The sequence below is a fragment of the Alosa sapidissima genome, chromosome 6, assembly GCF_018492685.1.
Source record: "Alosa sapidissima isolate fAloSap1 chromosome 6, fAloSap1.pri, whole genome shotgun sequence".
Classification (NCBI taxonomy): domain Eukaryota; kingdom Metazoa; phylum Chordata; class Actinopteri; order Clupeiformes; family Clupeidae; genus Alosa; species Alosa sapidissima.
Window position 1 is genome coordinate 8664901 of NC_055962.1, and position 23664 is coordinate 8688564.

Here is a 23664-nt window from a genome sequence, read left to right on the forward strand (position 1 = left end):
CTCTCTCTCTCTCTCTCTCTCTCTCTCTCTCTCTCTCTCTCATATATACAGTATATACAGCTCGGAAAAAAAAAATGAGACCACTGCACATTTTTTTTCCTGAAAATTAAGAGACCCTTGGACACATTTTTCTGTGTGTGTGTGTGGGGGGGGGCTAACTTTCTTCTATCTCAGCTGTTCTGCAGCTTCTACTCATAACCCAGCTTGAGAGAGACAGTGAGCAAGAGAGAGAGAGAGTGTGTGTGTGTGTGTTGGTGGAGTGAAGCCGAGTAGAATCTTGTAAATTATGAAAGGAAAGAGCACTCCCTGCTCACAGCTAATGCACAAGGTACAAGGCCGTCCAGAACCCTGGAAGCACCAGGAGCTGGGGGAGAGGGAGCAGTGTTTGCCCCCCCAGCAGCGCTCAGGGGCGGACCTGCCATTAGGCATGGTCAGGCAATTGCCTCGTCATCCCCGTATCGTATTTCGTTTTTTTTTTTGTTTTTTTTTTTAAATAAATGTTCACCGCATCCAAACAATATATTCTAATCCATAATAAAGATTGAAAAAATATATATTTTGCCTCATGATTGCTCATAAACTCATCATAAAATCAAATGACTGCAGGTCCGCTTCCTGTCACATGGATTTCTATGCAACGTCACGAAAACATGCGTGCGCAACCAAGAGGCAGAAAGCACCATAGAACAGCATAGAGTGCCTAACATATGGAAGGCATTAAATTAAGATCCCAATGTGCACCGAGATATATTTTTTCTAAAAAACAAAATCCCATCCACTCCGCTAAACTCTAGGAACGCAACCACTAGATGGCGATGAGATTACTTTCCCTCCCTATAGCAGCAGCTAGTCTGAACGAGGTCTTGGTGAGGTGTGGAGTTGAGCGATTGACAGCAGCAGAAAAGAAATTGCCTAAATTAACCAACTTATAACACGGAAGAAAGTAATTTGGATAGTGATGCAACAACATCTGCTGAGCTGGGTGGTGTAGCTAATGCTAGCAGCAGCAGCAGTGGCAACTCAAACTTGCACTACATATTCTTCTACTGATGATGATGATTATGATGTTGATCTAAGTGAAACAGCCGTGAGGGACAAGATCACTGTCACTGCCGAAGTCCGCACTGGTGCTGGCGGTGCTGCTACGGACACCATTTCAGTAGCAGAAGCTTTGGGTGCAAACGATACGTGAGTAGGCCTAGCCCTAACACGATACCTAGCACTACAGTTATTAGTGACGACCCTGCGTTATGGCCAGACACCGTAAAAGATGCAGAGCGAGTGGAAATCGTTAAAAAAAAAAGGCCCTGTGCAAATTAAGAACTTTGAATTCCCCAAAAATGCAGATGAACCACCCAGAAAATTCAAGGTTGAACATTATTACATGCAGGGGCGGAGCCAGAGGGGTGGCTTTGGGTGGCTTATTATACATGACTTATTGTTTTTAGCAGGTGAGTTTAGGCCTACAGGCTACTGCTTGTGCTAACACGCAAAGATATCTATTTACCTATCCCATCCGCCAGTGCCTATTAATCACACACACAAGTTGTTTGTTGAATCACGTCATCCTAGAATAATTTTCCTAACTGCTTATTACCTAGCCCAGCCAACATTTGCTATGTCATTAAGTGTTAACTGTGGGCCTACTTTTGTAAAAGCGTTTAATGATAATACTGTCCTAATCAAGGTTTGGAAATCGGAGGTTCACAGGGGCCACTGTGGCCTTGGTGCTCCCTTCTTTCAATATTCTGCTTTGCATCCGACTAATAGCGATTTTCATTTAACCTATGGCCTGTCAAAATAATCTTAGCATTCACAGTGCAAATTAATTTAGTCTTTTACGCAGTGGAGAAAGTGACAGCGCACGGCAAGAAAGAGCGTCCAAATTCACCCATTCTTCTCTGTTAAACTACTCGCGAAGTAGCCTACTCATGACACAGACATTACATGTATCACATCACATGAAAGAGCTTTTTCTTAGCTTTTAAACGATGTTAGCCACTAGTTGCTGTGATAAACAGTTCGCGAGAAAAGTAACTTTAATTTAATTAAATTATTATACAGTTCTGCGCCCATCTCCCTACTCATTCATCTCGGTGGAATGCTTTGCGAACTCTTCCCATATACAAACAATACATACAAACCATATAAACAGACCTTACCGAACACAAAGGTGTAAAGCATCCCCCTGTACAGATAGCAATTCCAGAGTAATCCGGTTTTGAATTTGCAGCAAATTTCTACAGTCTCCAACTTTGGGCTTTAAATTTCATAGTAGATATCTGTAAAATCAAATGATTTACAGTTCTATGTCATATGTCATGTTTCATGTTTTTGTCATGTTTCATACAGTGATGCAGGTCTACTGCTGTGAATAGACTAAATACAACTTTGATCATTTTTATGTCTACTGTATAGTTAACTTTGGCCTTGGTGCCCTGGCGCGTGACCTTTGTGCCCCCTGCCAAACATGCCCATCTGAAGGCCAAGTTATGAAATTAATTATGAAATTATTAATTATGAAATTAATAATGAAGTTATGCAGTTATAAAATTATGAAATTCCAAGCCTGGTCCTAATGTAATGTTTTCAACTTTTCAACTTTTCATTTATGGTTCATCAAGCTCACTCATAAACATGCATCTAGGCTAGCTACAGGTAGCGATATGAATTCTGGTGACCATTCAACCAGTCAAGGATTTGTTGTGAAATATTTAAATTTTGGGAAGTTTACGTAGCTTAGGCTAAACTGTATGCTTATTTCGTCCCCCATGCCTATTCGTCCCGGCCAGGAGGGATAAATGAAACATTGTGCACGTTCCACTTTTGCTTAAAGAATTCCTAAACGGTTTTGTGCAGAGCTGAAAGTGCAACTGTATTTGACAAAAGACAGATGTAAGTTATTGCTAGTGACAAAATATTAACTTTCGGTGTGGTCTCTTTGTAAATTATGTGTAATTAAAACGTGTTTTGATCGTCCCAGTTGTCCCCTATAGGCTAGTGCATGGTGTCCTATATCCAAGGGGAATATTATTTCTCACCCCTATGTATTGCCACTCTGGTTCGAGGGACAAGGGGTAGGCTAGGGGAAGGGGAAGCATATCAAATGGGATTGAGCCTTAGGGTCTGTAGCATTATGAATGTAACGTTATGATTAGGTTAAGGTTAGTCTTTAATTGGTGTTTCATTCCTGTTTCATACAAAAGTATTTTAAGCATTTAGTTGAGAGGTGTTTGTTGATTTTGGATTACTTTGTTATAGCTCTTTGCCAGCTCAGACAAAAAAAGCAGGTCAAATTATTTTAACAGCTACAAAAATAGATAGCCATATAATATAATACAATATATTTTAATGTCCCCATGATTTATTTATTTATAAATAAATATAGGAATTTATTTTAGCTCAGCATAACCCATTGATAGACAACTTAGATGTAATATGTTTGTTTATTTGTATTTGCATTTTATTCAAATACAGACATTTTACAGTATGTGAGAGTATGGTCTTTGTCCTTCAATTGATGAGTATAGTGTTTGGTGCATGGTTTTCCTAATGTTTTTGTGCTAATTTAACATCTTGAGCCTGTTTCTATTTATCTGGATGTTTTGCCTCATGCTACCCTTGAATTAATCAGTGCCTCACTAGGGTCACCCTTGTTAAAAATGTCTAGAATCGCCACTGATTACATGACCATGAAAAATGGGAGAAAAAATAAACAGAAAATGTTCGTCTCTTCTACACATACACAGCTTCACTCTCTCTCACCCACCCACACAGACAGACTCTCATACATAGCCTCCATAATTGTAATACTTTCAAAGGTTTTTACTACTGTTTTTTGATTGTCATCTATGGCAATATCATGTATAAAAACACTGAGTATGCCTCAGCGTCCCATTATTACAGAAAAAAGTGTGTTTTAGTTTTAGGGTGGGGGTTGTGGTGTGGGGGGGCTGGGGCTGGTAGGGGCCTCGGGATCCTTTGCCTTGGGCCTCAAAGTGTCCAGGTCCGCCCCTGGCAGCGCTCTCCTCAACCGCATGATTTACTGATGAAAAGCCAACAATAACAACCCCCTTTCTCCTCGGCTTTCGCTCGGGGAATTGGCCTTAGTGTTTAATAACACCTGGCCTTATAGTGTTTAATAACAAACAATCATGGGTGTGTTTAGGGCGTAGGATCCTTTAAACCAATGAAAATGATATCTGTCATTCCCTTTAACAGCAAGCAGCGCAACTGTATTTTGATAGTCAGTGGCACATTTAAAGGAATCTGCTTGCACAAGACCGTATGGAACAGGTATTCCACTAAACCAGGCTTTACTAAAACCTAGCGGAGTATAGCCTACACGCATCTGCAGTCGTCTATTATTTGAACTCATTGGCAAAGTGAAACTACATGTAACTTCAAAATTATACACAGTTCATTACTTATACTATTGACTGACAATGATGTTTGAATGACTGAATAAAAAACCTAAGGATATTTATCCTGCAGAGGAATTGCTGCTTACATCTCGTGACAGTGCGTCTTCAGCTGTGCTTCATATGTGCCTTTTGCTATAAACCAGGGTTTTCTTGGTCAGTGGCATAATGCTTTTTAGATAGTGTAAGACAGTGATTTTTAGATAATGCTCCAGACCACACCTTAGGTCGTTAATTGCCACACCCCTGAGCGCCTTGTTTAATAAAAGAGACGTGCATGGCGAAATATCTGTGTGAATCACACACTCATATAGACACATTCAAACATACGCACACACACATACAGTATATCCACTACATACTGCATCACTAAAGGAGAAGAATCACCAATTTCCATCACCATCTCTAGGCCATTCTAGCCAATCCTTTGTTCCATTTGAAATAGTCTTCACCTAAAAGTTTGAGTTCCCAATTATCTGGTGGCACAATAGTCAAGGACATCGTTGATAACCACCATTGACTATTAACACACCACTGGTTTACACAACAGAACTGGATCTGCAGTTCCTGCTATCAGTTTAATCATTGCTGCGGATTAATGGTATCATTGTATGATAATATACCAGGGACTGAAGACAGTGAGACTGGAGGGACTAGAGAGAGAGAGAGAGAGAGAGAGAGAGAGAGAGAGAGCAAACATTGTTATCAGGCTCATATGTGTCGAAAGATCTGGAGGCTGGATAGAACATACACAGCGAGTCAGAGTTCAATTTTCCATTTTGCTTTGATCGATATGTAATTTCAGATAAGCACTGCTGTCAGCGGCTTATGTTTTGTGTGAAGGCGTTTTGAAGATTTCCCTACCTCCTCAGTCCGATTGGTTTTTCCGACGGCGAAGTTTGCATGGAGGTCGTACATTGTAGTTCTTATTTTCATTTTTTCCCTACCTTTCTTTCTGTACTTAATACTTTTCTCTGTCAGAGAGAGAGAGATTAACAGATCTCTAAATTTCTTGATATGTGTATGCTGGGGCATAGCACAGAATCTATTATACTTTGGAAGAATACATCTTTTTAGGACTTCTTTTAGGACTAAAGATGGCATTTGACACTGAAAACAATTGGACATGGTATTATTCATACTGTAGATTTTCAAGTTTAAGATGGAGAATCTTTAAAATGCCCTGAAAATCATTTGTTAAAACACTTTTTCAGCTTGAATGATGCAATCTAGTTCTACAGTATCTATATGTTTATGTCTACTACCGCATTTCCATTATGGGGTAAAACTCTGGTGTCTGGGGAAAAGCCTCCATTTCCATGCTTAAGACTGGACTGGGTCCGTGGCCCAGACGGCCTCAGGTCGGCCCTGGAGTAGGGCAGGACCGAATCAGGGCTGAACCGAGGACTTTTGGAATGGAATACAATACTCTTGACCACAAAAATGTCATTACTTAAAATTCCTTTTACGAGTACATGAGAATAAACTATTTGAACTTGAACAATAAAACCGGAGATTTAAAAACAGACTCCTAGCATTTGTTTAGGGTTACCTAGTAACTAGGGATGTAACGATTACCGGTATAATCGTAAACCGCGATAAAAATGTTGACGATAATAATTACCGTTTTCATTTCAAACATCATGATTATCACTGTTGATTACCGCGGTGTGGAAACCGTGTGTTTAATCCTTCCCAGCTTCATCCGAGCCTGCTTTTGACATATAGTAGGCCTGGTACAATGAAACAAAACTGGTACCCTACTGATTCTGTTGTCTAATTGATGGTTTTAACTACGATTCGGATTACTGTAGGCTACACCTGATTTTAAAAGGAGGAACTTTTTCACCGCAAAATGTGCACTGTATCATGTAGCCACTCTGCGTCTTTTTATGTTCACGTCCACATTAAATTCATTCCACTCACGTTATAAGGAGAATACAGTAGCCTAAAGTTTTATTTTGAACGCTTAATTTGGTCTCATTCATTGCATCCAAATAACATAAATAGCAAACTCCAAGTTATGATAGGGTAAGTTAAGCTATAAGCACCTGGCCAATTAAACATGAAGAAAAAAGTGAACGGGACACTTTTTGAAACTATTTCAGCTTGTGTAGGCCTATCAGTGCTTTCTGAACATATTGAACACACTTTTAGAAATACCGTGATGATACCGAAAACCATGATAATTTTGGTCACTATAACCGTGAGGTTAAATTTTCATACCGTTACATCCCTACTAGTAACAGAAGTGACTCAGAAGTGAGAGAGAAAAACAATCTACAGATATATAAAAACGTACAATTTTATGATAATTTAAATGTCCTTGTAATTCATTTGACGTATGCTTGCAGTGTCGTTGCTTAGCATTGTTTAGAAGTTTCTAGCATTGTTAGCTAATGTTACAACTCCTTATAGAAACAGAACACCAAGGCTATACACCGGTGTTCAAGCCTGGAGAAAAGCCTTGGGCCAGCCTCGGTCCTTAATGGAAATGAGCCAAAATGGTAGCCTGGGTGAACCCAGGCAAATCTGAACACATTTCATTTGAATATACCCTGCAAATCTGTCTGACCAGCTTCCCATTTCCGAAATCACCAAAAACCTAGGAACCAGTCAAGTTCAATTCTCGATTACAATATGATGTAATTTATGTTGTGATGTCATATCTCCTTGACAATATGATACATCTGCACTCTGCTGGAGTTATCTGAGTTTGTGCGCCTGGTGCTAAAGCTGCTATTGGGTTATTTGCGTTCAATGGGCGGGTCTAGGGATCAGTCAATAGCCAGGCCCCGTCTGCATTGTGTCATTACTATTATTTACATGGCCTACTGGTTAGAGAATTGGACTTGTGACCGAAGGGTGGCCGGTTCGATCCCTGACTGGTAGGAAAAATGTGGATGGTGGGAGTGATTGAAGAGCATTGAAGATGAGGTGCCCTTGAGCAAGGCACTTAACCCCCAACTGTTCCCCTGGACGTGAGTTTGACAAAGGCAACAATGCAATTACCATTACAATGTAATGTTAACACCAAATTGTTCAAAGAAAACATGTTCGCCAGTGTTTGCCAAATTTGAATGCACCTCAGGCTAAGATGACAGTGCATGTGTTAACAGATGTCCACATGTTATCAACATGTACTGGTTCTCTGCCTTCATAATTATAGCAATTTTGTCTTTGTGCCATTCCATTTACACCTTTCAAGAAATCTGACCAAATGTTTTCATGGCATATGAGTAGAAATACTTAATACATATTTTAAACATATTGTCACTTATGTACTGCAGATGTAATTATACAATGTAGATTTATACAACATTAATATGAATAGGCTATTGCAGTGTCTTATATGTCAATTGGATGTTTCATGTATAGGCAATGTAGAAAGACATACATTTGGAGTTTGAAATCAATTAAATTCTAATTGGCCTTAAATGACAGCAGGGAGTAGGTGCTTATTGCCCGTGAGCCCGAGGTGTTTGCTTGCAATAACGACAACCAGCTCTATTTCCTGTGATAACACATATTTCCCTGGAGGGAAAGGGAAATATACATTTGTGTATATTTTGGCTTCCAGATTTAGAACGCATTGGTGAGACTGAAGCATGTTTCATTGGAGTTATATTCACCGTCTTGCCCTTATTGAGTTTTCTGTAAGCACTTGTGAGTAATGTCACAAAGTAAAGGTTTCTCAGTTGTGGATGTATCTTTGCTTTGGCTCTCAGTTCTGTTGCCATACCTTAAAGGAGACCTTGGCAACTATTTCAACTTAATAAACCCGTTTAGAAATGATTTGGATGGTTAAATGACCTGTTCCATGAAGTTGCATGGCTGGTTTTCTCAGTAGTGACTATACGTCTATGCTGTATAGCCATTCTAGGTGAACGATTCACCTATTACAAGTTCGTTTACCATTAAATTGGCTTTGTAAAGGTGAAAATCTTGCGTAGTGTACCTTTAAGCACAGCAGGTTTCCATGGAGTCACATCACTTAAACTTCTTTTATTCTTGTGCAGTTGGATAGAGGGAGATTTTGTCTCTGAGTGAGTGAGTGTGTCTGTGTGAGTGACTGAGTGAATCTGTGTGAGTGAGAGAGTGAGACTGTGCTAGTGAGTGAGTGAGTAAGTGAATGAATGAATGAATGAGAGAATGCATGTGATTTTATATGGTGTGCGTGTTCAAAGTTCAAGGGGGTATTTGTGGGGGATACGTTCCAAGACCTGCCCTGGATGGCTGAAACTGTGGATTGTTATATTTATATTCTAAATTATAAATGAAAATCTAAATCCTCTCTCAGTACTTCTTTCATTCCTTCTTTCTTTCCTTCCCTCCTCTTCTGTAAGCCGGTGTCCTAGCCCCTCTATTTGATAGCACGTAGGAAACGAGGAAAGACTGCAGCAAGGACGGAGCAGTCAGGGGCAGACTGAGAAATGACGTGCGCAAAAAGACACGTCTCACGGCCTGTAAGTTAAGCGCGGCGGTGCAGAGTGGCGCTGAATTCCGAACATACACCGTTTCCATTTAAGCCATTCTCAAGTCAAGTCAAGTCGGCTTTTATTGTCAATTTCTTTACATGCACTGGTCATACAAAGAATTGAAATTTCGTTTCTTACTTTCCCATGCAGACATAGACATGCTTTAAATACAGACATAGACATACTATGGACATAGCCATAGACAATAAACATTAAATTAAAGTGCAAGACTGAAATATAGAACATGTATGTATCAAAATAGAAATATAGGACATATATATAAATAAGCAGGTTAGACATACATATATATAAAATTCTCATAATTATCCACTGAATATTTTCAGTCGTGATGAACCGTGGATAACTGAAACTGCGCATACTGCAGCAACGTATGCCGTGGAGCCCGTGGATATGGGTGTTCTACTGTATTCAAGTGTGTGTGTGTGTGTGTGTGTGTGTGTGTGATGAGGGCAGCAGGGGGCAGAGTGTGTTCCCCTCCCCATCCCACCCCAGCACTCTAAATGACTCCGCTGCACGACCACATTTGTATTCCTCCTCTGGCTCGAGATGGGGTGAGCGAAGGACGATGTCAGTGGCGCTGAGCTGTGGAGCTGATTGGAAGGCTCCGGGCGGATTCCAAAGACAGCGGCGCGCGGCAGCTCCACATTAACATTGCGCCGGGCTCCACTCCGCCCCAGCCACGCTCTGTTTGCATCCACCACCACCACCCCAACCCCTTAGAGCTCGCACCAGAGGGAACACTGCTGTGGCTTCACATTAAAATGAGGAGGAAGTCAGTATGTTTGGAGGTGTGTATGTGTGCGTGTGTGTGTGTGGGGGGGGGTAGTGAGGTAAGGTATGCGGGGGGAGCCTATGGGAAAGAGCTGTGTGTAAGGGGGCAAATGTATGCAGAAGGTGCAGGAGGAGGAGAAGAAGGAGGCGTGAGGGGGGGGGGGGGGGGGGTGGAGGTGGATGCGCTCTATGCTCTGAATTCCACTGTGGCATCTGTGCAAATGAGGCAGAATATTCCAGGTTGCCGTCCCCTGGCAGCAGAGAGTGTTGTGCCGGTGCATTAGTCGCCGATGGTCTCCAGCAGAACCGAGAGAGCACACACACTCTGTGTGATGACTGAGAATGGGACATAATGGGGTCTCATTTTGATCTCAAGAGGAAGAGGAGCCAGACTGAAGCCCTGCATGATTCAGTGGGTTGTTTTGTTGCAAAAGTTATCCATTCAGAGTACTGCCACTGTACACACTGTTTTATACAGTGTTTCATACATTATAATACAATAAATTAAACGTTTTGAGATTTTACTACTAAAAAGAACGTAGGCACAGCACGTACACATGTTCAAGAGCCTTCGCAGTGTTCATGAACTCAAAACTACTGTTAAACCTATCAGATTAAACTATTGCATCAATACATCACACACACTCTGACGGATGCCTGGAGAGGACTAATCCGGAGCTGGATTTCATATTTAGAGGTGCATGGGGACTCTAACCATAAACAAACAGACAAACAAAGTTTTTACATAGTCGAAAGTTCGGCTCATGACAAACCCACAATCCTTCCATTGAGCACTAGGTTTGGACATTTTTCTCCAAGCATTTAAGCAGCAGCTTTCTAAAATGTCACCCAAAATGATTGACTTGAGCTGGGTCGCCGCTTTGCTGATGCCAAGCGTGTAATTACCCGTGTGGCTCAGATGACAACCCATCATGTCTGACACACATGAATCATTGCTGGTCTACACTGTCACTAAGGATATGTTTGGGGAGTTAAGGCTATTTTTTTTTACACAAAATCTGTTTCACAAATTTCACCTTGCCAAACAGGCAAATAAACAGCATAATGCTATTCCTCTGTAGTGCGGGTGACTTGCATGTGTTCTTTCTTGATGTATTCGATTTTGTTTCCTTTGAAGGTGCGTGTTTGAAGTAAAAATGGCATTTAGACCATTTTAGAGAATTGGTTTCTTTTTATTTCTAATTTCAGATAGACAGGAGCGGTGTTAAATTCCTTGTGCTTTGGGTAGTGGATTTCCCACAGTGGCCAATGAACAAGGGGCATTACACAACATGATGTAGGATACAATGACAATGCTGGCTGGTGGTAGTCTAGTCACAAACCTGCTTCATATTGTATCCAGGATCCGTAACGGCCTGCCTTCATGGTACCACCTTGAATTCTGCTCTCCCTGTTATTTACTGCCAAATAGTTAACCTCAACTCTCTTGCTCCCAAGCAAACCTGCCAGAGATTTTTAAACCTGATTAGGTCTCCAGGTGTACTGACACAAGGGTAGACTAGTTTTACAACCACACAGAATATGCTTTAAAGAGCCATGACCCATCCCTTACTTACAGTTTTCGTCTCCACCAACCAATTGACTGAGTTCTGTAGATCATCAAAAGGGTCTACTACGATTCATTTTATGCGGGTAACATTCATTGGCCATCAGGGATGGATTACTGCACGGGCCTATCGGGCCCAGGCCCAGGGGCTCAAGGGGTCAGGGGGCCCTGAAGCCCAAGCTTTTGCATGGAATCACTGCCTCAATATCAACAAATCAGGATGTAGGCTATGAATCTGATTGAATTTAGTATTAGCCATCCCTAAAATGCACCAGAATACAGGAAATCACATCAAACAAATTATTTTTTTTCTGGGGGAGGATCCCCAAACCCCCCCTCCCACATATGCGACAATTAGTGGGGGGCCCTTAATACATCTGGGCCCAGGGGCCCGAAAGTTCATAATCCATCCATGTGTCCCATAGCTCTCTCCAACTGATCATCCTCTTCTTAACACCACGCTTGTTCATATCCATTGTCCTTAGATTCAGTATTCTGATTCCAGTTGTTCTGCCACAGATTGTTTGTGTATTTAGAACACAAAAGCTGAAGTTTCCACTCAGTGTAACAAACATGATGATAGCTTCTTCACTTGTGCTACATTTCAAATTAGCGATGAAAGTTTAGTGACAGATTTACGTCCAGTGCTCGACTACTATGTCATAGTGGTAAAAACACAGCAGCATATTTATTTTCATCTGAAACACAATTTCTCAAAGGAAATCAGGGAAAAATAAAAAATGGAGGGAGTGGACCCTAAAAAAAATTCTTGACAGCGAAAGGTCTGGACCCCATCTGAACAATGGACATTTCACCTTTCATTTGTCAACAGAAGGGCATTGGAAGCTAAGGGTGAGTGTACGGTAGTAAGATGGAGAGCTGAAGCCGACTCTTTTAATCAAATTTCAGGCCTCACTGGGTTTTGCTAAAGCCAAAGAATCCAATCTCTCATCTAGAACTCCTGACAGAATTCAAACAATGTTTGATGTTAGTTTGTGTTAAATGTTCACAGTTCGACAACCGGTGGCAAACCTCCAAGGTCGTTTTTCCCCTCCCTTAACAGAGTGGAAAAAAAAGATGACGAAAAATTAAAGCTCACTGATCAGTGACCCTCTTCTAATGGACCCAAATCAAGAGGCACAAATATAACACATGGCCTTTCCATATCAATTCCTCGTCACCTTACGACAACTCATAAACAGACAGCTGGTAAGTTAACTTCCAAACAATGGGTGCGGCCCTTTAAAATGCTGTAAACAGTGTCCACATCAAGTGCTTGACGCCAACTATTGATTGGTTCCAACGGCACAGAATGATTATTGTGCAATAAGAAGCACATCACCATCCCAGCAAAAAATGAGAGGAAGGAGGTGTGTGTGTGTGTGTATGTGTGTGTTGGGGAAGGTGGGGGTTGGGGGTATTATCTGAGACAAAACGGAGTACCTTTTCTTTCCTCTCAACATATAATTACCACATGTAGAGAATAATAGCACCTTCAGCTACAGAGAGCTGTCAGAAAAAAATGAAACGGAAACAATGAATGCTACAAAGTACAACCACCACAGGGGGAAAAAACACCTTTGTTTTCCTGTGTCAGAAGGGCACAGTAAATCCCATCACTATAATTTAATACAATTCCTCCAAACACATATTTTCCCCCTACCAGGAAACACACACACACACACACACAAACACAAACTTTAAATACACACACACACACACTGGCATATTTGGGGAGGAAACTGTGTGTGATGGGGTTGGAATGGAAGAGGAAAAATGAGCCTGGGCAGAAGCTAAGGACGCTGGGAGAGAAAATGGCAAATAAAAGTTCAGGCACGTCATCGATTTGGTGGTGGGGACCGGAGGATAGATGGAGGGAGAGAGGAGTGCGGAGGGGGGGAGCGCAGAGGGAGAGGTGGCCGGATGGGAAGGTGCGCTTTTGTCATTATCCACATCACCGGATAATGTGTAGAATCAGATACTTATTTACGCAACATTACCTGCGTGACAAGACGAGAGACTTGGGGATGGCCACACAATGTACATGGAGAGAGAGAGAGAGAGTGGAAGAGAGAGAAAGTGAGTGAAATAAACACCGTCCAGAATGAAAGGGAATATGGCGCTTATCTGGTCTCGCACATGCAGGCGCATTCACTCAGACCTGCCAAATGTGCACTTGAAGGATGGAAGGTGTGAAGTTTAGATACACCCTCTCCACCCACCGGCGGCGTAATTCTCAAGCCGGCTCTACATGTAATGTGATTCTAATTCCCCTGAGCTCAGGCCATGACGGTGTACATTTAAAACGCCACTGGCTCAGGCCAAATGCAATCCATCTTCATGAGGTTGCATAACCACCATGGCGCCCTACAGCCTCCACTCTGATTCCTGTATCAGTGCACATGTGTGGGCCCATAAGCATGTATGCTCTGCAGCCCTGCAGATATCTGTAGCAGTACTGCACTTCTTTAGATTTAGTTACACAGGCATAACAGAGTCTCTGTGTAAACCACTTTATCTATGCTATACCTACGAGTCCAAAATATGCATTCAATTGTATATGTAGTGCACATAGGCATGTTGTTAGCTTATATTGATTCAGTAATTATACTGAAGGAAATGGGAGCTGTAATCTTGCATGTGCAGGGAGTCATATAGCAGGTCAGGGTTAATAATTTTTTCGTCTGTGGAGGCTTTTCTGAACGGGCTTTTCTGAGAGCTTTATGGACTAGAGGACGTATAAATCCAGTTGAATGTCAGAATTCCAGGTGAGTGAAAGAAATGACCCTGGTCTCCCTGGCTGGGCTACAAACACAGAGTGACCTTTTCCAACACATCACCGGAGTGGATGACTGACCGACCAACTGAGTTTAGATGAAATAGGGGATTGAACTTCTTGTAATGAGCCAGTTGAGCAACGTTTTTGAATGTAAGACTTTAATGACCACTTTCATAAACTTAACTTATAATACAGATCTATTCAAAATCAGAATGTTCTCTAGAAGCTCTGACAAGGTCCAGAATGTTCTTTGCAAAACAGGTATATCCAAGACACTCTTCAAGTTCTTATATTAAAAAGCTTTATTATGACCGCCGCTAGCGAAGCTAGCAAAGCGGTCATATAGGGATTGTCAAAGTTTTTTTTGTTTTTTTACTTCCTGAATTTTTGGTCAACGATACCCGGGACACCGAACCACTGGGGCACATGAAATTTGGTGGGTATGTAGCCCCACTAGACTTTTACGGAAAAATTTCATTTCGTCCCCGGGGGCCACTTTCCTAAATAACTACCTGAACCGTGGCACTGAGGATGAAGAATCTTTTATGGTATGTTGGTCTCAAGGGCCCACATCAACCTGCCCCATAATCACTCATTTGTGATTTGCACCCCCCCGGTAAAAAATGAAAATGCAATATTATTCTGCTTTAATCGCCCCTATCTTCAGTTAAGATGTTCAGAACTGCACCAAATTTTATGTGTATGATTGACCTGGCATTCTCTGGGGGTATGCCAAGTTTCGTAGAATTTCATCCATGGGGGGGTCTAAAAAAAATTAGGTTATGTGTACATTTAGTGACTGTACACTCATTGGCCTGTAGATGGCGGTGCACCCATATACACATGCACACACACACAGGCACCCACATACTGATACATAATTACAAATTCAGTAGGATTAAAAGAAAGCCAAAAATAAATATTCATCATCATCATCATCATGGCTGCATTTCCAGTATTGGCGATAGTCGTTTGTCCACTAGATGGCCCATCGTTGCAGTGAGACGTAATTTTGTTGGAAGTTAAAAGTGGGTTGGAAAAACAATGGACGCTTACAAGGACTGTAGTTTACAGCAGAGAACGTCTAATGATGTTCACATGAAATGTAATTCCGATTTCTTCATGAAGCCGAAATAAATCTGAGGATGTTTATCGGACATGCTTGGTTTTTACTGCAGGTACGTTAATCTTATAATATCAATAAGGACCTAGGTAATGTTACCGTTAGCATTGGTTGAGTGATGGAGGCCAATTTGATTGATTGCATTTGTAGAAAACTATAAATGCGGTTATACCAAGCAAATTGATAGCAGCACTGTAATTGTATCTTTCAACTGTCATTTGTTTCACGTGCTACAAAAATCATTCTGTGCAATGGAACATTACACCGGTGTTGTGTGCCTTCTGGTTTCTCCACCTATTGGTTTCCTTGCGCGTGCATGCGCTGCAGCAGTTGTCAGACATTCACAAACAAGTTGTTTTAGGCGGTTTGAAGTCGCTTTTCATATATAGGCTACACCATGAGCGCTCGGCTACAGCCACTCTTACAAAAGACATGTAAAAAATATATATGTTTTGAAAACTAGCATTAAACTGGCCAACCTGATTCCCTACTCATTGAGCCAACTGTTACGCGATACAATTAAATATTGTAGGCTACCATCAATTAATAACGTAGGCAACACCCAAGTAACATGTTGTAGGTTCGAATCCAGTTTAATGCTATAAAGTGTGCAAAATTATAGCCTAGCCTTTATTTTACATGTATTTTCTAGGAGTGGTTGTAGTGTAATGATCATGGGATAGCCTAGATATAAAATGCGACTTCAAATCCGTCTAAAACAACTTGTTTGTGAATGTTTGACAACTCCTGCTGTGGTGAGCAACGCGAGCACGCGCAAGGAAACCAGTAGGTGGGAAAACCAGAAGGCAAACACCGGTCTGATACAGTTTTGCCTATACATGCGTGAGACTGAGACGCCTGTTTATTTTGTTTTAAGTGCGTGCAGGGTGTGAGAGGGGAATCGATGTGCTTTGATTCCAGCTTGGTAGTTGTAGTCTGTGAAATTAAAAAGCACGTGTGTGTGAAGTATCCAACCTAAGTCCGCTTGATACTGTAAGGCGTAAGCCATTAGTTTCCAAAGGAGATTTTATTTGTGTCGCCAGCATAGCCTATTGACAATTTATGTTGTAAATAGGCCTACCTTATAGCTTAGGGAAGCTAACAGCTTTCTATTAGGATCTAGTTTGTTAGTTACAGTTTTGTCAGCTCCCTGATGCATTTTTGCATTTAGAATAGCCAGAGCGTGGATATCTCAATCGGAAAATTAAACAATATCGGGTGCCTATGGACTAGGCTGGGTTCACCCAGCCTGATCTGCCCGCTATTTATTTTTTGATTTCTTAAAAGATTGAGCTTGGTCTGGTGAAAGCCAGACTAGCCATGGACCTCAGTTACACAATGCAAGGGAACATGAATCAGCCTATATTTGCACGAACAATAACGGACAACAGCTCTTCAACTTTGGCCCGTTAAAATGTGTATGAACAGTCTAGCGACGCATTTCATCAAGGCCCATTGGACATGTCAGTTATTTGCACCACTGGTTAGATGTAAAACAGCATTTCGTTTCAGACTACTGTTACTTAATTTGTGCATTAACAATAACGTTTCAGACTACTGTTGCTTAATTTGGGCATTGACAATAAAGTATTACATGAACTAAAGATGACTAAAATCTTATATAGAAGAAGAAACATTCACAAAAAATCCATCCATCCAAAAATGACATTTGTTTTTGATAGCTGTTGAAAACGGCATGGAACTGACAGAGATGTTTTTGTTTATAAATAAATAAATAAATAAATAAATAGATAAATAAATAACATTATGCTGATACCTTTTGCTTTTCCCAAATACAATGTAGCCTATAGGTGTAAGTGACCTTTCATCAATCCAGTTGCAATGGATGAACTGTGATGAACTGCCCTACTTGTGATTGTTTAGAGATTTTAAAGGTTTTATAACAATGCTACATCTTCTTTGGCTATTCTACAATCTATTCACCTTTTCAGCACCAGTAGGCTACTTTCTGTGCAGCCGCACACACACACTCAGGCATGCCAAACAAGCATACACAAAAGTTTCAAGAGTGGGGGATGGAGTAAAATATGGAGACAAATTGAAGTGTGATTTATTTTCGCGGTCATATTTTGTCATATTTTGTACCACTATGCGGTACATCTAGTTTATAAGGCTATAACCGATAAAAAAAATCACCAACATCTTTTGGCCAAACATGGCCTTCATCAGGGAAGAACCAGAGAAAAGAACCAGAGAAAAGAGGTGCCACCTGCCTATCTAACCTGGGTATAATGCCACCTGCCTATCTAAACTAGGTATAATGCCACCTGCCTATCTAAACTAGGCATGATGCCACCTACCTATCTAACCTAGGTATAATGCCACCTGCCTATCTAACCTAGGTATAATGCCACCTGCCTATCTAAACTAGGCATGATGTCACCAGCCTATCTAACCTGGGTATAATGCCACCTACCTATCTAACCTAGGTGTAATGCCACCTACCTATCTAACCTGGGTATAATGCTACCTACTGTACCTATCTAACCTGGGTATAATGCCACCTACCTATCTAACCTGGGTATAATGCCACCTACCTATCTAACCTGGGTATGATGCCACCTACCTATCTAACCTGGGTATAATGCCATCTAACCTGGGTATGATGCTACCTACCTATCTAACCTGGGTATAATGCCACCTACCTATCTAACCTGGGTATAATGCCACCTACCTATCTAACCTGGGTATAATGCCACCTACCTATCTAACCTGGGTATGATGCCGATCAACTGGTAGAAGAGGGGCAAACTCAAGTGGAGAAGGACACATATTAATCAATTCACGCTTAAATTACCGATAGATAGGCTTCATTACAGTAAATTACACCTAAATTACCGGTAAATAGACATACATTAAATTACACCTAAATTACCGGTAAATAGACATACATTAAATTACACCTAAATTACCGGTAGATAGGCTATATGAAATTACATTTTAGAACTGTACATTAACACCGACTTTCTCAAAAAGATAAGATGAAGAAAAATTAAAGAAAAGTGACCATGTCTATCGCATCATTGAGCCCTGGGAGGAACATTGCTTTCAGTTTGTGAATCCAGCAGCTCTTTTTTTGGCTAACCACCCTCTGTCTATCGCCCCTTCTGGAAGTCAGAGATACTGCACATGGTCTATACCAGTGTTTCTCAAAGTGTGGTCCGGGTAGCACTGGTGGTCCACAAGCTATCCAAAATGGTCCGCGAGCCGACCTGGTAAAATATAATACAGATGAGTTGTTTACAATATTGAACCAACTTGTATGTAAATCCAAACAGTTCTGCAACACTGCCTATATAATCTACACCAGTTTTACACAATAAGCACGGTGCAAAGACAATAATCAAGGTGGTTCAGCGAGTAGGCCTATTATATACTGGTGAAGTAGGTCTACTGTTTTTTTTTTTAGCTAGGTGGTCCTTGGTCTGAAAAAGTTTGAGAAGCACTGGTCTATACCCATAGCTTTAAGTGATGCTGGAGTGCCACTATGATGTCTTTAAAACGCTTTGACATTACATGCATATTTCTGTTCTGCTACACAGCCTTGTACAGTATGTAAACGCTGTTTAGTGCACCCCACATTGAACGCATCACATAAAGAACACCTCAGTATATAAATTACATAAGTAGTAATCTTACAGTTGATAAAATGCCCAGTAATAAAAAAAAAACTGTTTTGTGACTGAGTTAGTAAAGCCTTTTGACTTGACTACAATGTTGCATTGTTTACAATGGCCACATTTAATAGGTTCCGTTTGGCACTTTGGGCAAACGGGTGTCTTGGAGCTCTCTCTGGGGGTTCCAGAATGTCCTTCATAAATTATGAGAAATGGAAAAACAGAAGCATAAACACAAGCAATCAACAGCTCAGCAGGCCCGGATCTAGGCTGCTCAGATTGGGGGGGCAAATAGAAATTTGGGGTGGGCACAATGAATATTGTGGGGCAGAAGAAATATTTGGGGGGGCATTGCCCCTCCCAGCCCTATTCTAGATCCGGCCATGCAGCTCTGGAGTTGCCACTTTCATTAGGAACAACTGAGAAATCAAAATGTTCTCTATAAGTTCTGACAAGGTCCAAAATGTCTTTCATAAATAATGACAAAGAGAAAAATAGTAGCATAAACATACCACTCGATATTTTGTTAACAAATGGATATCAGCGACTCAAGAGTTACCGCTTTGATTAGAAACATTCACACTCATATTCACCGGTTGTTGTTGAAACGGGAGCTTCCTTTGGGACCCTCAACAGATTGGCATGTTTGCCTTTAAAAGAGGACAATTTGGAGTAATCTGTTTATGTGCAAGTCATTCAAAGCTGTACCTGCACAATATAAAGTGGGGAAAGAAATGTCTGAACTTACTTCCACTTTTCATGTTTATTTTTTTATGTCACCCCTGGCTAAGTTTACTCAGTTTGTTTATTTCCTTCTATATTTCTTTCTCTCTTTTGAAAAAAAGACCAAAGTTGATAAAAGTTTAGAGGTGATGCAAGTGGAAGTTTTAAAAGCTGTATTACCATATGGAAGCACAAGGTGTCTTCTATCTTCCTGAACTGGAAGGACAACCTTTCGTCACGGTTGGCAGTAGGCAGACAGTAGAGGAGGATAAGGTTGAAGAGGAGAGCAGAGAGACCAAGAAACATATAGATAGATAGGAAGAGAGAGAGGGGGGGGTGGAGAGAGAGAGAGGGAGGGAGGGAGATGGTTCAGTGTCGTCCTTGCAGTGTTCCCTCATTTTTAGGTTTTCAAATTCAAATTTTGTTTGAGTGCACTGTGGTCTAAGCAATGACAAAGTAATAAAACAAAACCATTTAAAGACGGCCGGCCAGCCTAGAGTTCACAGAGCCAACACAGGAGTGTCCTGCTTGTGAATGGGGAGCCGCGGGTCGGATTCCAGGCTTGAGCCTCGATTGCCAGTTGCCAGTGGTTGGCATGAGTTACAGATCAGATTGGCAGAAGTGCAGTTTTGATGGGCAAGGAGATGGGCAGACAACCAGGGGAGGACCATCTGCATAGAGTGGCACTCACAGCTGCAATGAGATCATTTAAGGCTTAGCTGTGTGTGTGTGTGTGTGTGTGTGTGGGGGGGGGGGGGGGGGGGTAGAATGTGTGTGTTTGTGTGCATATTTGTGCGAGGATTAATACAAATGCTGATGGATGGTGTCTAAGCTTAGAAATGGACAGTGCTATGAAAATATGAATTAGTATGAAGTCCTGTTATAAAACACACTTGGAATTTTAATGATAGGATTTCAAGACTCACGTTGCGCAAGTTAATGAAGTTCTGAAATATGAGTCCAAATGGAAATTATCAAACAGCTCTTTATTATACTCTCCTATTTTTTTTTAAAGAAATCAATTTGAAGCAGAGATATCAAACCTGTATCTCTCCACCACACAGGTGTGGAATATAAGTTACACATGCCCCCCCCCCCCCACACACACACACACACACAATCATCCATGATTTTAGCAGCAGGGTGAGAACAAGCAGAATTAACATGTTTTGGGTGTGATTTTTGTTATTTTCAAGTATTTTACTGGTGTTGTTGTTGCTATTGCATTACAAATGTAGGCAAGGGTGTTTTCATGAAACTCACATAGCCCCCATGGAACAGAAGGCACTTAGCTTCTACAGCACTCTGCATCAGAAGAGCTAAAAATAGAAAGAATCAAGACATACACTGTAGACCTGCTCAAGCCGGAGGATTTTTGTAAAGGAAGATGTTACTGAAGAGCTCTCAAGCGCCGACGCTGTCATTGTAGCCATTCACGCTATGGTTTATTTTGGATGAGGAGGTAATTAGAAACCTATAGATCTGCCTGTTTTGCCTAGAGCGCTGTACTCTCAAGTCATTTGATTATCTGCCTTTACCGCAGTTACTGAGACAGCATGAGCTGAATCTCAGCTGCCAGACAGTTTTGGTGGACGTCTTCTCTATTAGTTTTTGACACTCTCGTCTTATTTACAACGATGTCATCAAAGTATCCGTAATCCTCCATTTACTGATGTCATTGTGTTTGCACTTGCTTTTGTTCGTGAAGTCTTGATGAGAGCAAATTCCATTGTTTGATCTCAAATGTGGTTTTAACTCTGCCACTACTTTTTCCAATTATTTCACGTAGTCTATACATTTACATTTCTTTTTGAATATCATTCAATATCAGCAACACACCTTTTAATGATCTTGTGCCTCAGAGTTCTATATGAGTATTGAAGCAGATATATATATATATATATATATATAGTAGCCTAGAGCTAAGCTGACTGCTCTGATGAGACTGACATTGACAATCATGATAAGGTTAACCACTGGAGGCGGTTCAGTTTACCTAAGGGACTGGATGAATGCAGTCAAAGCATCCTCTTTGTCGAAATTAGATCACTATAATGGTGCAGGCTATCAGCCTATCATGCTATCAGCGTACTGGCTTGCTTTAAGTGCTTTGATCAAATGAAATATCTGTTTCATGTTGAGGAGCCATGTTGTCATTCCAAGAAATGCAATGTATGTTGCGAATTTCAAGTTCACATTCAAACTGGTCTCTGTAAAGCACATTTAGACATATATGTATGTTAACTTATGACACTATATAGATCAAATCGAATTAAATTATTCCACAGAGAAATAGCCAGTGTAATGGGCCATCTGTTGAGACTCAAGCTAATATTTTCCCTGTCAAACTAAACACTCTAGAGTTCCTCTGTATCCCTGCAAATGGACTGAACAATCAACTTGACAGTATGCCTGGGAAATCAATTTATGTGGATGTGATCAATACCGCGGAGGAGAGGCGGGAAGGAGGTCCACTGCGCAAGGAGGATAAGTCAGATTCTCAGCTCCCACTCCAGCATTGCTTTCAACTTTCTGACAGCAGCACCAATATCGCCAAAGTTTGAGTCTGTTAACAAACAAACATAGCGCCCGCTCTCACTGTGAAATCTGTCTTCATCGTTTCCCTGTTGTTGTTTAGAGTGACAGCGGGGGACTTCCGGCGTGTGATAAGTCTATCTGTGTCCTTCTCGCACAATGAAAACAGGTGGGGAAGAAACTTCCTCGCAGGCAAATTTAGCACCGATACAATCACTCTTCTGTCTCACTCACTGTCTGTTTTCACAGTGTGAATGAGAGTGCATGTGCTTCCGAGAGCTGTAAAGTACCTCTCTACATCATTTATTCTTTCAGTTATATATTCATGTTTTCATGAGGGTAATGTCAAACTAAGCTGCTGCTGGATGAGAAAAGAGACATCAATCTCTCTCTGTCTTTCTTTCTCTCTCTCTCTCTCTTTCTCCAACTCCCACTCCTAACTCTGGGTATTTCTCCATAGCCGACCACTCTGATCTGTCAGAACTTATTCTCTGTGCAAATGTCAGGTGCCCAATGGCATTCTGCCATCCTGATGCACTGGGACTGTCTGCCGTTGGCACAATCAAATGTGAAGGAAAGACAAACAAGGTTATATGCACTGAACTCTCTGAGTTCTCCATCTACCCAGTGCCCACTTACTTAGGAACCGCAAACTACTCAGGGTACACAAAACACTGGGACATGGACTGAGCTTGTTGTGGATGCCAGGCACAAGGCTGAGCATGCCTTCCAGACCCGAAGAGTAATTCCATTCTGCATAGAGTGGCTGAAACATTCTTTGCTGTCTAGCTAAGTCAATGGCACTCTCACATACCTCTCTCGAGTAGCGAGGGAGGAGAAATACCACATTAATGGCAACTCTAGAAAATCAGTGTACACTATACATGCTCACTGATCCATATCCGTGTTAACCACACACTAATAGTTTCCAAGACCCTGCATAGCATTGGTTGCTATTTGCTGCTGAGACCCTTTGTATATCCTGTGGAAGTCTTTAAGACAATGTCCCTGGCCTCAGGTAGTACATTCTGTAGACTACAGAAACTACAGTACACTACCCCCGTGCTGGTTAATATGCTGATTTAGAATGGCTGTGACCATGATTCCTTATTCCTGTAAAGTGTGCTCAACAGTGGGCAGTCGGGGCTGGTAGGGTGGTGAGGCTCAACATCAACCAGACTACAATAGAGTCTTTAGCATCACAATGCACCATGCTTGCACTGCAGCTGTGTCCGTTTCATTGTTGTAAAACAGCAAACTCAAGACTTTTCATGCTTCCGCTTGCTGTCTCCCGGCCCTGCGTGACCATTTATAAATATTATTTTCTGGTTTGCCCCCAGCCTCTCCATTCCTTCTTATTCTCCCTCTCTCTCTCTCTCTCTCTCTCTCTCTCTCTCTCTCTCTCTCTCTCTCTCTCTCTCTCTCTCTCTCTCTCTCTCTCTCTCTCACACCTGCAGGAAAGGTTGTGCGAGTGAACAGCAGCACCAGAGGACCTGGAGCCAATCAGCATTCAGAGAGCGAGGCTGACTCACGCCGCCTGAAGTCGCAGAACCCCGTCGAATCTGCACGCCGCCGCAAACAACAACATGTCTTTAGGGCCAGCTGAGG

At 41.5% G+C, this 23664-nt stretch overlaps 1 long non-coding RNA gene across 1 annotated transcript; it reads right to left on the reverse strand.

The window, feature by feature from the left end:
• Positions 1 to 392: 392 nt before the first annotated feature.
• On the reverse strand, positions 393 to 7336 carry LOC121711480. The gene is made up of 4 exons (XR_006032346.1): positions 7248 to 7336; positions 3756 to 3758; positions 1468 to 1473; positions 393 to 402 (listed from the first exon to the last, which is right to left on the reverse strand). It is a non-coding gene; the product is annotated as an uncharacterized LOC121711480 (long non-coding RNA).
• Positions 7337 to 23664: the final 16328 nt, after the last annotated feature.